The sequence below is a fragment of the Callorhinus ursinus genome, unplaced genomic scaffold (genome assembly GCF_003265705.2).
Source record: "Callorhinus ursinus isolate GAN/ISIS: 27379988/994484 unplaced genomic scaffold, GSC_fseal_2.0 scaffold23, whole genome shotgun sequence".
NCBI classification, from domain to species: domain Eukaryota; kingdom Metazoa; phylum Chordata; class Mammalia; order Carnivora; family Otariidae; genus Callorhinus; species Callorhinus ursinus.
The window spans coordinates 14392729-14405369 of record NW_027397085.1 but is presented as its reverse complement, the minus strand read 5'-3'; the positions used below and the strand labels follow the sequence as shown (position 1 = coordinate 14405369).

General features: G+C 41.0%; 1 long non-coding RNA gene across 2 annotated transcripts in view; it reads left to right on the top strand.

Moving 5' to 3' along the window:
* Window positions 1-12641, top strand: part of LOC141374925 (uncharacterized) — a 132149-nt gene that overhangs the window by 17840 nt on the left and 101668 nt on the right. Inside the window, exons 1-3 of one of the 2 annotated variants that reach the window (XR_012382136.1) lie at window positions 746-863; window positions 7427-7555; window positions 8888-8981. This is a non-coding gene — a long non-coding RNA (uncharacterized lncRNA). Of the gene's footprint in view, window positions 1-745; window positions 864-7426; window positions 7556-8887; window positions 8982-12641 lie in introns of those variants that run through there. The other variant, XR_012382135.1, reaches the window with a different exon arrangement.

Sequence of the window (12641 nt, the reverse complement as noted above, 5' to 3'; positions counted from 1 at the left end):
AATACATTTTGTACCACTTTGTTCTGCTTATAATGTTAAGATGTTTTCAAGAATGGATTAGTTCAATGCCACTCTCCCTACTTTATCTTGAGATTAAGAACTTAAACAGTCAGGAAACTTCATCCGGTGTCAGTGGGAATGTGTTTCTAGCACAAAGATGGTATAAAGAAGAGAAAGTAGGGAGATCATTTTATTGGTCTTTGCTTTTGCTTTTGTTTTTAAAGGTGTGTTGACCTCCCAGAAATTTTGAAGACAGCTTGCAAAAACTGATTTTAAAAATAACTGAGGTCATTCACAGTAAAAAAATAAATAAATAACTGAGGTCATATTAGTCAGGTGACAAGGCCTTTAGAAAGAAAGAGAACTTCTCATCATGAGTCACTCTTTTTCCTAAGTAAAGCAAATAAAAATCCTTCCATCACAATTACATTAAAATTTTTTTTAAAAACCCTAACAGTTTAAAGTACACACACACACACAAGAAAGTACACAAAAATTCTAAGAAAGATTCAAAATTAGACCAAAATGTAAAAATATCCTCTGAGCACTATAATCACCGAAGTGGCTAAGCCATTTTGAAGAATCATATAATAATCAAGTTCACTTGGCCACCAAAATCAAACTGGTAAAAGTGATTTTTTTTTTAATGTGGGATTGGAAGGGGGTCCTCAAAATCATAGAAAACCATCCAGTTTGGGGTAATATGACATTTTTGCTTTGTTAAATTAAAGGACCAGTCCTTGTTCTGACTGAAAGTCCAACTGTAGTGAGGACCACAGCCTGCTCTTCAAATACGAGGCGAGACTGATGATTGGCCAGGGGAAGATACGCATGCTGACTGCATTAGGATGAAAACTACTATCGTAAGCTATTTCTCGTCCTTTACCTGCTGGCCCTCCCTCCCAGGTGCTCTAGTCCCTTCCATAGTCTCCCATTTGCTTCTCTCTAATGCTTAACCACACACATTTGTGACATTAGCTGGGGGTGCATTCTATGTCTGGGAGACAAAAAAGCGAACTGACTCCAGCATCTGCACTCAAATTAGCTGATTTAGCCACAGACACATAACTCCAGTGAAGTCCCTTCCCTCCACCCAGCTGGTTAATTCCCCTCTCCCATGCCCCTCAGTGGCTACTGCGGATCTTAACCCTCTTTAAAACCTTTCTTTTCGGGTGCCTGGGTGGCTCAGTTGGTTAAGCGACTGCCTTCGGCTCAGGTCATGATCCTGGAGTCCCGGGATCCAGTCCCACGTCGGGCTCCCTGCTCAGCGGGGAGTCTGCTTCTCCCTCTGACCCTCTTCCCTCTCGTGCTCTCTATCTCTCATTCTCTCTCTCAAATAAATAAATAAAATCTTTAAAAAAAAAAAAAAAACCTTTCTTTCCAGTGTCTCCCTGTTCTCTTCAGAAAACCATAACTTCTCTTTGCAGAAAGAAAAAAAAAGTCATCACAGGATTCCCCTGTGCTACAGCATCCCACAAATGGGTCTAAATCCATTCCTTTCTTCTCTGACCCGCTCCCTGTGCACCAGTCCAGGCAAGGGGTTGGGGCACCTTCTTGCATCTGGGGCTCCTCAGTCCGTGTGGTCAGTCTCAACTACACCACCTCCAAGGCTCACTTCATCAAGTCCCTGACTCTCGTTCGTGAACATTCCACCTCCCTTCTGCTATGCAAGCCAGACCCCTGAGTATACCCAAGATCTCGGGCTTCTCAGTTCCTTAAAACATAATACCAAACCAATGTCTAAATGGTTTTAATCCCAAATATCATTCAGATTACCTCTGTCTTTCTCATTACCCTTTACAGCCTAACTTCTCTCCTCCCACTAATTTCTGACCTTCTGTCTACAGTGTGGTTTCTGCCCTACCATACCACAGAAACTGCTTTCCTGACTCTAGAGTCATAAATGGCCTCAGTGTTGACAACATCTAATGGACGTGTCCAAGCTTCCATCATTATCTTATTTCTCCCCAGCCATGACAGTGCGTACTGCTTCCTCCTGCTTGAAGTGTTTCTTTTGCTTCAGGGACAGTATCCTCTCTTAATTCTCTGCCTTCGTCTGTCTGGCTGTTCTTCTCAGTTTCCTTTGTTGATCCTTTTGCTCTCCCCTAAAATGCTGCTGTGCCCCAGGGTTCCATTGTCAGCCATCTGGTTCTCTTTCTTTCTGTGTGCTTTGTGAATGAACTCGCCCAAATCTATGGCTTCTCTATTTCTTGTATCTTTATAACATCCAAATCCAAGGCTTTGTTACAGCCTGTCTGCCGAGCCCCTGACTCACTGCCTTCTGTGTCCATGTTTGTGTATCTCGGGATCAGCTCAGCTACTCTCATTGACATCACCACCCCTTCTTAAGTCCCAGCTGGGTCTGCCCCGGCTGACGTGTGGAGGTAAGATATGGGAGCTCATGTCACTTGTAAACAGTTCTCCAAGTGATGGTATCATTTTTCACAACCAGGCAGATAAGAAACAAGACAAAAACAACCTGAATGACTCAATTTCTGCTATTTGTCAAGCCCTTGGATGAGAACATATTAGAATTCCCCCAATTAAATCATGCTGTCTTACAAATAAGCTAAAAAATTAATGAGCTCACCAAGCATGTTATCACTTTCGTATCGATGCCTACCCATTCCACCCCCTTTAAAACCTGGTAACTTGGAAACTCTAAGTCTCTTGTTCTCAGAATGTGAACTTAGCTAGAATTTTCGGGTCAGAGTTTACCTGGTGACACTGGAACAGGAGCAGGAGATAGAATCAGAGAGTCATTCCAAAGATCAGAAAATAGTTAGCATGGCAGTAATCTTTTTTAAGAGTTTTGAAGTAAGACTAGTTTTCCTGTCAGGAAACCAAACAATAAAACATCTTAAAAATCAACTCTTGAAACACTTACCATCCATTTTATACTCAGGGAAGATTTCAACCAGCTACAAGTGTATAATTTAAAAATTCAACTTATTCAGCAGCGTGAATATGGAGAAGGTAATTGTATGTCACCAATTTAGAAACATCAATTGGAAGAGAAGTTATCCAAGCTTCCTCATGGTATTTAGGATAAGGTTAAAGAGAAGGAAACATCTTTTATAAATATGTGAAGAAAAGAGGCTAGGGTTATTTCTATCCACTGTTTATATTTAATTGCCTCTTGTATTCTAAAACTACACCATTGTTGCTATTTGAGGCTTAAATGCAACCTACAGTAAACAAGGAAATGAACAAACCCTGTCTCTAAAATGTCCAACTGAAGTCGATTTTAAAAACTCTCCAATGGAGATTCTTCCAAAGAGGGAGCATTGACTTTTTGTTGTCTGGATAAGCAATTTTTAAAATAAGCCTACCATCTGAAAGAACTCAGACTCAATGGTGATGTGGGAAACAAAGGCAGAAGGAAATGTAGATGAATAAATGTCCTTACAACCTGCAGCCCATTGACAAATACTTGAGGTAGGCGAAGTATAGAGTTCCTCCGGGAAGCTCCCAAATGTCTTAATGTTAATGCCTTGCTAGAGGGAAAAACAACCTTGGTTTGAGGCTAGCATGGCCTCCTATATCCGGTGAGTCTCCTTTAACATATTAAAGTCCTTTGGGAACTCCCCTTACCTTTCTTCCCCAGCCCCAAAGTATCTAATCAGGTGCCCCTCATAATCCCGGGGCAGCAAACTGCAGCAGCCCTTTCTGCCCGCCAGTCCTGCCCTCGTGCTTTAATAAAACCACTGTTTTGCACCAAAGACGTCTCAAGAGTTCTTTCTTGGCCATCGGCTCCAGACCTCACCCCACCAAACCTCACCTGTATTCCAAAACTACATCACACGGTACCCTCCAAAGAAGATACTTGATTCTCATTGGAAGTGGAGTAGCTGATTCACCATTCCTTCTTCTGTGGACTGATCAAATTATATTTAATCAAATATAATTTTAAATGACACCAGCTATTAAAATGTTATTCTGTGTGAATGCAAGACTTTGTGACTGAACATAGGAACAGACATCTTCTGTTCATTTTCCCTAAATTTCCAAAAACAGATTTTCCACCGCCTAGGAGAAGAACAGTCCTTCGCTGCTCAGGGACCACCGTTAGCAATGCAGGTGAAGTAGTTCACTCTCCCATCTCATTCAATCCCTGTTCTCTGTGGCACTGGTGACAATTAACTCTAATTGTAATGGCAGCCGGTCTGATGGAGACTCTGGGCTGTTAGGGATGGAGCTGAAACCACTACACACTCATTTCCCCAAAGACCATGGACCTTTAGGGGGTAATGACTTTGTGTCATTATATCCAGAGCCAAAATTCAGCAGATAGACTAAAGGTTAACAGTTCTATTTCCCATTACCCAGCAGCCCAGGCTTGTTCCTATTCATATTGTGGTAGTCTCAGATATGTTCTGTGTCAAATTTCTTACTGCTTCAAGCTTAGAAGACTTTCTCTTTAGTGGGAAACAGCATTTTTTTCTCCCCCCGGGAAAATAAGTTTTAGAAAGGGTTAAACCAATTAGGGAGGGTCCACCAGAGTGAGGCTAAAAGATAACATTTTTGACATATTTAAGTGAGGAAAGAAAAAAAAGTATGTCAGCTCCAACAAGAAAAAAAACAGCCTTACTTTTTCCCACTCTATTATAGCTTACATCAGTAGCAAGAAAGACTAACTTTTTTTTTGCATTTCTTTATGTAACACCCTTACTACAGTATTATGTAAAATAAGGGCATAAACATATATTGTTTATTTAAAACTAAGCATTTACTTATAGTCCAGGGATTACTATAGAAAGTTGGTAAATGGGTCCCTGGGGCCATGGAAACCAGATTTTTTTTTTTTGGTTCCCATCAGACTCATTTCCAAACCCTGTGGGGGTTTATCAAGCTGGGTTTCAAGTGTCCTGATCCATTCAGACTCCAATTAACTTGCGTTGTTATATTGGTTTTCATTCAAGCCTGTGTTGCTCATCTCCAGCAAGAAGAAAACCAACAGAGGAAATGAGGCTAAAGAAAGTGGTGGCTGGGAATTTGTTACACACACACACACACACACACACACACACAACCAACCAACCAACCAAGCAAACAAACAGAAAGGTCTCCGTGAGAAAGTTAAAACATCCTAAGCTTCTTTGACTCTTAGAAGCAGAATCTCTGGTAACCTCACAGTGTCCGGGCTCAGGGGTAATGACAAAGGTAGACACCCACCCAGTGGGTTTGACAGAATCAGGGATCCTGCTTGTCAGTCCTCCTAGATGCAAACAGATTTTTATAGCACACATCCAGGGACTAGAGAGGGACTTGGGAGGGCTGGTTTTCTTTACTGCCACCCCCTCCCTTTCTTCTGCCCTGTATTCACATTTTTTCTCATTTCTATCCCATGGAGTCAACTCCAAAGCTGTTGACAGAGGATTGTCTGTTGCTCCCGTCAGACACCTGGTGGTCCTTAACCACAATCAGCTTTACTTAAACCCGTGGCTGGCTTCAAAAGGGAAAGCTGGGGGGGGGGGGGTGGAGAAAAAGGCGGGAAAAGGTGTTAAACAGCATGCAGACAGTAGGTAGGCAATTTGGAAGTTTTTACAAGGGGAGATGCTGACTCCCCAGTAGCAAGTCGAACAGGTACTGTAAAAGGGACCTAGACTTGAGTGAATCATGAGTAGTAATCTTTGAATGGAACAAGTACCCCTGGCCAGGTATTTTAGCAAGGCTTAAACAGTGTGGCCTGTGTGCCTTCTATAGTGTTTATTACATTTCTTTTATAGAAATCTCCATTACATTAAAAAATTATTTTATAAGCATGCAAGTTTATGATCTTTTCCATACATGCTCTGGTATTATGATTTATAAGAAATATAAATATTTGATGATTCAGATGACCAAGGTAGATTTCTCATAGATACTTGGTCTTCATACACAGTTCCTGGCTCACAGTTCCCCAAACCCTTGAAATTTCCTAAGTCTTGAGAGCCATAAAGGTGTCTTTTGCTATGTTAATGAGGTGACTTTTGGAAAGCACCTGAGGATAGGGCTGGTTGCTTAGTGGAGCCAATTACGGGATTTCAGTCCCACACTCTGACCTTCAGAGCTGGAGTTCAAGCATCATTGACCAATGATTTCATGAATCTGGCTATGTAATGAAGCCTCTGTAAAAACGCGAAAGGAGCGGGTTTGGAGAGCTTCCCGGTTAGAGAGTTTGTGGTGCTTCCAGGAGAAGGGCAAGTACGGAGAGCCCTTTTCCCCCCAGCTTGCTCTGTGCGTCTCTTCCATCTGGCTGAGTTATGTCTTCAACAATAAACCCATGGCCTAGTGAGTAAAATGTTTTCTTAGTTGTTTGAGTTACTCTAGCAAACTAATCAAATCCTAGGAGGAGGTCATGGGAAGCTCTGAGCTATAGTTGGTCTGTCAGAAGTACCAAGCAATGACCTGGAACTGTGACTTGTATATCCTGAGTAAGAAGGGGTTTTGGAACCTCCAACTTTGTAGCAGGTTGGTCAGAACCACAGGTTACAACCTGGGCTTGTGGTTGGTGGGGGTGGGCTCTGACCTATCTTCTTGGTAGATAGTTTCAGGATGGAGTTGAACTGTAGCACACCCAGCTAAGTCTGGAGGCTTGCTTGGTGGTGGTGGTGGTGGAGAAGCCCTTCCCCCTCACAAATTAGAATTGGAATCTGGACGCGTTTACATGCAAATGCTCAGAAAATGGCAAGACCAGTATCCATGCTTACTGTGCCTACATACCTGGTATTGGACTAAGCATTTTACTTGCCTTATCTCAATTTATTTTCACAATGATATTATAAGAGAATGTCGTCTTAGGATGCTTATTTGTGATATATACAATCCCCTCATTTAACTGATAAGAAAACTTAGGATGACTTGCTCAGTGTCACATGTTAGCCAGTAAGTGGTGGCGTCATGGGGACTCAATTCTAAGATTTCTAGTTCCAGTACCATTTTTTTAATCTTTACCTAACACTGCTCTTGGAGCACATCTGAAGACCTACTTTATCAGAACATCAGATTTTTCAGTTTAATGAGGAGATTGGATGATACTATCTCCCAGTTCTGAAATGATCTGATAAATAAAGCCCTGCTAACTTACCAGGAAAAAGGAATGCTCCCGAGCCCTTTCCCATCAGCTTATTGAAAACCCTGACAATTCCAAGATGTGGGAGAGCAGCAGACAGCTCTCATCTTCATTAAGTGGCAGTTCAAGATCTACAACCAGCTCTCGATCTTGTGGTTAGAACTCCAGATGTATTTGAATAAGTATATCCATGAATTCCTCATGTATCTGGTAAATCTTAGAATGTCTGCCTTGCTATCTCAAGAAAAGAACCCCTCTCTAGATTCCATATGTCAGCTATAAGCCTTGTCTTTCTTTGCCCCTTCTAACAGGAAACTCCTCATATGAGTGTTCTCAACTTGCTTCCACACTTGTCTCCCATTTATTCCTCAGCCTACTCTCATTGGACTTTGACCCCATCCATCCAAAGAAATCTCTGTTGAAATCACCCACAACCTCCGTGATGTTCTTCATTTGTCCAGCCCTGAAAACAAACTGTAGCACCATGAGACAGAAGAACAGGTAAGAAAAACCAGAATCTGCCTATCAAAACAACAATTTGTGAACCATTTTTACTGAACTCTTAAGCTAAGTGCAAAAGACAAATACACATCATTAAACGCACACATCCTTTAAACAGATATACATTATTTTCCATAAACTCTTAATACCACGAAAGTTTCTTTGCCTTGTGACACTTAGTATGATAAAGAAAATGGGTGGTTTAGATTTTATTTAAACAAATGCCCCCTCCAATTTCACTATTGCTATGTATTATTCTATCTAACATTTACTGAAGTTAGATTAAATTTATCGGGGCTGCCTAAGCTAAATAAGATTCCAACATTTTGTACCCATGGAGCTCATCTAAATTGCCTTCTTTCCTCATACTCAGGTAGGGAAACAGGTTAGAGGGTTAATGATTGACCTGCCATTACACAGCTGGTCTTGGTAGACCTGGGACTAGAAGCCAAGTTTCAGAGTTGAGAGCCAGAGTCTCGGTAATACCATGGTCCTTTGATATATTTCAAAACAGGAGTAGATTTGACAATGAGATATGCCTTTTATAAGTCAGTAAGTGATAACAAGATAATAATCAAAAGGAGAAATGAGAATCGCTCCTCTCTAACTCACCTATTCCCAAACCAGTGTATGTTTTGGCTATTTGGGAAGTGGTCCCAAGTCATTTTTTAGATAGGTTAACTATAGTAATTGGGTTTGCAAATGTTTTACCATTTTTAAAAATTAGATTTACTCAAGGTTATACCATTAATAACCACTTTTATTCAACTGTATCCTGATAGGTCTCATGAGTAGCTAACAAATAAATGGGAGGTGGAGTTAAAGCTAGTGCACCAGGAAGTTGGCCTAACATGTGGCATGTTGCAGTGATGCCTGGCCTGCCATTTATCTTCCCCAGTGGAAATGGAATGTTCACTTGTCATTGTCATCATAATGTTCCACAAAGCAGTGGTTTATTGATGGACAAAAGGCAGCTTAGATGTTTCTTAAGAGACATTCTCACACTGCTTAGCTTTTCTTAATAGTAAGCACATTAAACATTGGCAAAGAATTCTCATACAACAGGAAAGTTTGGAAACAAGTTTTCCTGGAAGCTCTTGGTTGGAGGACCAATAAGGGGCATAGCTTTTCAACAAAATCCCATGCATCTGGCCATGAGCCAGATGAGCCAGCTACTGGCAGATTGGACCACACTGGTTAAGATGAAGAGATGCTTTCTTTAGACTGAAGAGATTAGTTTTATAAGTAACACTGAACTTGTCTTATTCATTTGAAACATGGCACTATGCTTAAAATGGGGTTGGTGTGACCTTGACCAAAATCTTGTTTTAGGTTCTGAAATTAACAACAACAGGAAGGAGAAAGAGAAAGCTACCCTCCTCCTATTCCCTGAAGGCCAGAACAGCAGGTGTGCCTATTTTCAGAGGTAAGTGAAATATTTGCCAAATCATTTGGCACATATCAACTCAAAATGTGCCAAATTACCTGTCAAGGCTAAACAGCCTTTTTAAAAGAAAGATAAATGTCCTTCCATACACATTTGCATGGATCCACAGTGCCATCCAGTGGTTCATTATGTCGGTCACAAGTGTGCCGGGTTCCAGTTGTCTCCTAGGGTTTCTATCCAAGCTGACCACCCTTGCCTTGGCATTGGTTCCTTTGATACCCAGAGACTTTGGAGCTTGGTAAGGAGCAATGGATGCATTTAAAATGAGCTGGGTTGGAGGAGAGTTGCTGTCAGGTTTGGTTAGCATGTCTATGGTGTCCTGATTGGGAGTTGCCTATAGGGTTTTCCAAGCAGCAAATGCACATGTACCTTCTTCCATTGAATCAACATCAAGAGAAACCTACTTAACAACCCCAGATCTTTGTGTTTAGTCTGTAGCCTTGCTAACCTTAAGGGTACTGGACCAGCTAGAGTATGGCAACCTACTCCAGTATAGTTCGACTTGGCAAACAGTCTTAAGTTAAGCTTTTAATTATCTGCCCAACTTTTCTTTTAAAATGCCTTTTCTAAAAGGTTGAATTTCTCTTTAAAAAGAATACAAGGAGTTCTGGACCATAGAAGCTGATGAAAAGTAGATGAAGGGGAAGGAAGGTAGCAAGTGAAGAAGGCAGGAAGAGCAAAGGGAGGGAGGAGACAGACTTGATTATCTTCTGTTCAGACAACTCAAGTGTCACACTGGTAACTACCTCTTCTAACATCAGTTTCCAGAAACTGGAGAGCAAACAGGGATTTTGAAGAGCAGTAGATCACATGGTGACAATAGCAGCTGTATGTTACCATAAAGAGATAGAGCTCTCACTGAAGAAACAAGAATCTGAGTGGGAATTATTGATCAATACAAATAGGTTGATTCTCTTCCCATTGGCTTTCCTGGTGTGTGCCCACAATTGACAGAGACTGGTAATATGGTTCAGCTTCAAAATCTCTAAACCAGTCAGGCCAGATTTAGATGTTTCAGTTTGTCCCTTCTTTAGCTTTTGAAAAGATCCCATGAAGAAAACGTGAGCTGCTCTAATGAGCAGGCTGTTTCCTTCCCAAATTAATTCATATGGTTCCAATCACAGTAGACCTAGGTAAGCCATAGCCACTGGAGGCTATGCCCTTGGTTTTTCACTTGCTATTTAATCTTACTTGGTTTTAATACATTGTATAAAATAGTCAGAAATGAAGGATTCTTAGAAATCATCAACAAGGCTGATAGCCCCAAATTAAAATTGAGGCCCATTTCCCAGTTGGCATCATCTAAGTGAGTACAAGTTTTTGGCCTAGAGTAAGAAGACCTAATAGAAAAAGGGTCAGTTACTTTGACATTTTTGACAATAAAGAAATATCCCAAAACTTGGTATCGCCAAATAATATAATCTGAGTTTGGTGGAAAAAGTAAGAATAGTGTAATTACATGTGTTTCCCCTCTTGCTACATTCCAGGAATGGGTATGGAATCTTCAGTGATAAATGAAAGGACTTTCCCATTTGTGTTGTGGAAATGTGAGATTCCAGGTTGCCTAGCTCTGGTGTCTCTGGTGCCCATGGTGACATAGTTAGACTGACTCATTTGGACTTTGAGTCCTTGTAGTGGGAAAATTGTGGTTTTCTGGATTGTTGCTTCGGAGCTGGAGAAAGCCTTTTTTTAAAAAGTTGAGTACAGTTTCTGATCAAAGACTTGGGAGAATGATAATATATGAATGTTTTCTGAGGCGCAGAACCTCAGTTGGGAAGAGACATGGGAAAATGTTTTAAAGAAACCGTAATTAGGCTACTGGCTGCCAAGAATACATTGGGTGGCAGGTTGCAAATGATTCCATATTGGAAGAAGGTTTCCTGATGCATCAGCCATAAGAGAGAATGATTCTGGTTAGCAGAATTTAAGGAGAGGGCCCTTAAAGTGACAATCGAGACTTTGTTTTCTACTTTTCAGTCTTTGGACATACCTAGACACATAAAGATCCCTTGATAACAAATGACAAATACCACTCTAACCAGCTCAAACTAAACAAAAACAGAAACCAGAAAGACCATTCATGGTTGATAGCTGTCATCTGGCAATCACAGACACCCATGGGCATAAAGCGAAGCCCAGCTGGTCTTCATGGGGTCTGAAGCTTGGGATCCAAGAGTCAGGAACTGAGGTCCTGAGATCTCTCTCCCTATCTTTCCCAATCATTACATATTTATGGAAATCTATCCATGAATCAAACATACGAGTTCCAGTCCTGTAGAATCTGGTGTTCTAGCTTGTCTCTTTCTCCCACTTCTCTACACCTTATTGCCATCTGCCGTCTGTTCAGTTCTAAACAAATGAACTTCCCTGGTTTACTCTTAATCTCAACTCCCCTCTAACTTCAGCAGGAATGGACTTTGGCTTGCTGTGTTACAGAATGTGCTTCTCATTGTTTATGACCTTTCAGTTTGTAGAGTGTACTAGCTAAAACCTTACAATTAGCCATTTCATGGATTAGTTGGCTTTGGGTTGGCGGTCATCCTTGATTCAGATTATGGGCTACAAATGTGGTAGCCCAGGGTGATCTCTTGGTCCAAGGTCATTAATGGATACAGTTATTAATGGAATCATTAACGGACAATGCTCTTAGAAGAATGAACCGTCGTTGAGGGGGGAGCCCCAAAATACATCTGAGTAGGTGACTTGTTTTATTTCTCTGTTTTTATACAGATTTGCTTTGCTAAACTTTAGAATCTGTCCCTGATTAAATATTCCTTTGGTATCACCAATTTCAAGATGATAGGATCAATTTCTGCCAAAATTTCTATCATTTTCATGTCACTAGCCCGGTCTTTGTTGGTCAAGATTGGGAGTTAAGTAAAAATTTTCCTTGTTGCTGCCTCTAACTTCTAAACTATGAAATTATGTACAAGATGAGGGAAACATTGACCAGGTAGGTCCTCTGCTTTTAGCAGAATGACACTCCTAGCGTCTGTCCAGCTAGAGTAAGAAGGATTTGAGCCATTTTCAGCATGTGGCCAATTAGAGGAAAATATCATCTATATTGTAGTCTGAGATTTTAGGAGTCTGTGCCTAGTTTTGGGGTTATGTCAGTGGTATATGACAATCAAGATATCACTTTTGTTTCTCCTTCCTCTTATTCCGTGGGAAATGTTTTTTGGGTTAAAATTGAGTAAGCATCAATTTTGCATTGAGAACTAAGCAGAAGGTCCGGTAATGTGTCAGCCTTTAGATGCCATACTCAGGACAAGCCTCTGTAAGCATCAGTAGGATGCACACCTTGTTGGCTATATGAAGGCTGAACTAGGCCATTCTGAAATGAAAGTAGACCACATTTAGGAAGTAGAATCACAAACAGCTGCTATCAAGCTCTTCAATATTAGGGATCTTCTATTTCAAATTCACAAATACAGTCGCACAGACATCCACCATGACAATCAACTTGTCACATTGGTCCAGCTGTTAGACATCTGTCTGATTCCTGGCAGAATCATTTTCTTCATCAGATCTGTCAGAATGGGAAGTCATCTGTTGCTGGTGACAGCAGAACCTGCTTTTGCACGGAAAAATATAGGGTCACCAGAAGACCACTAATAATTTGGGCAAGTTTAGGACATT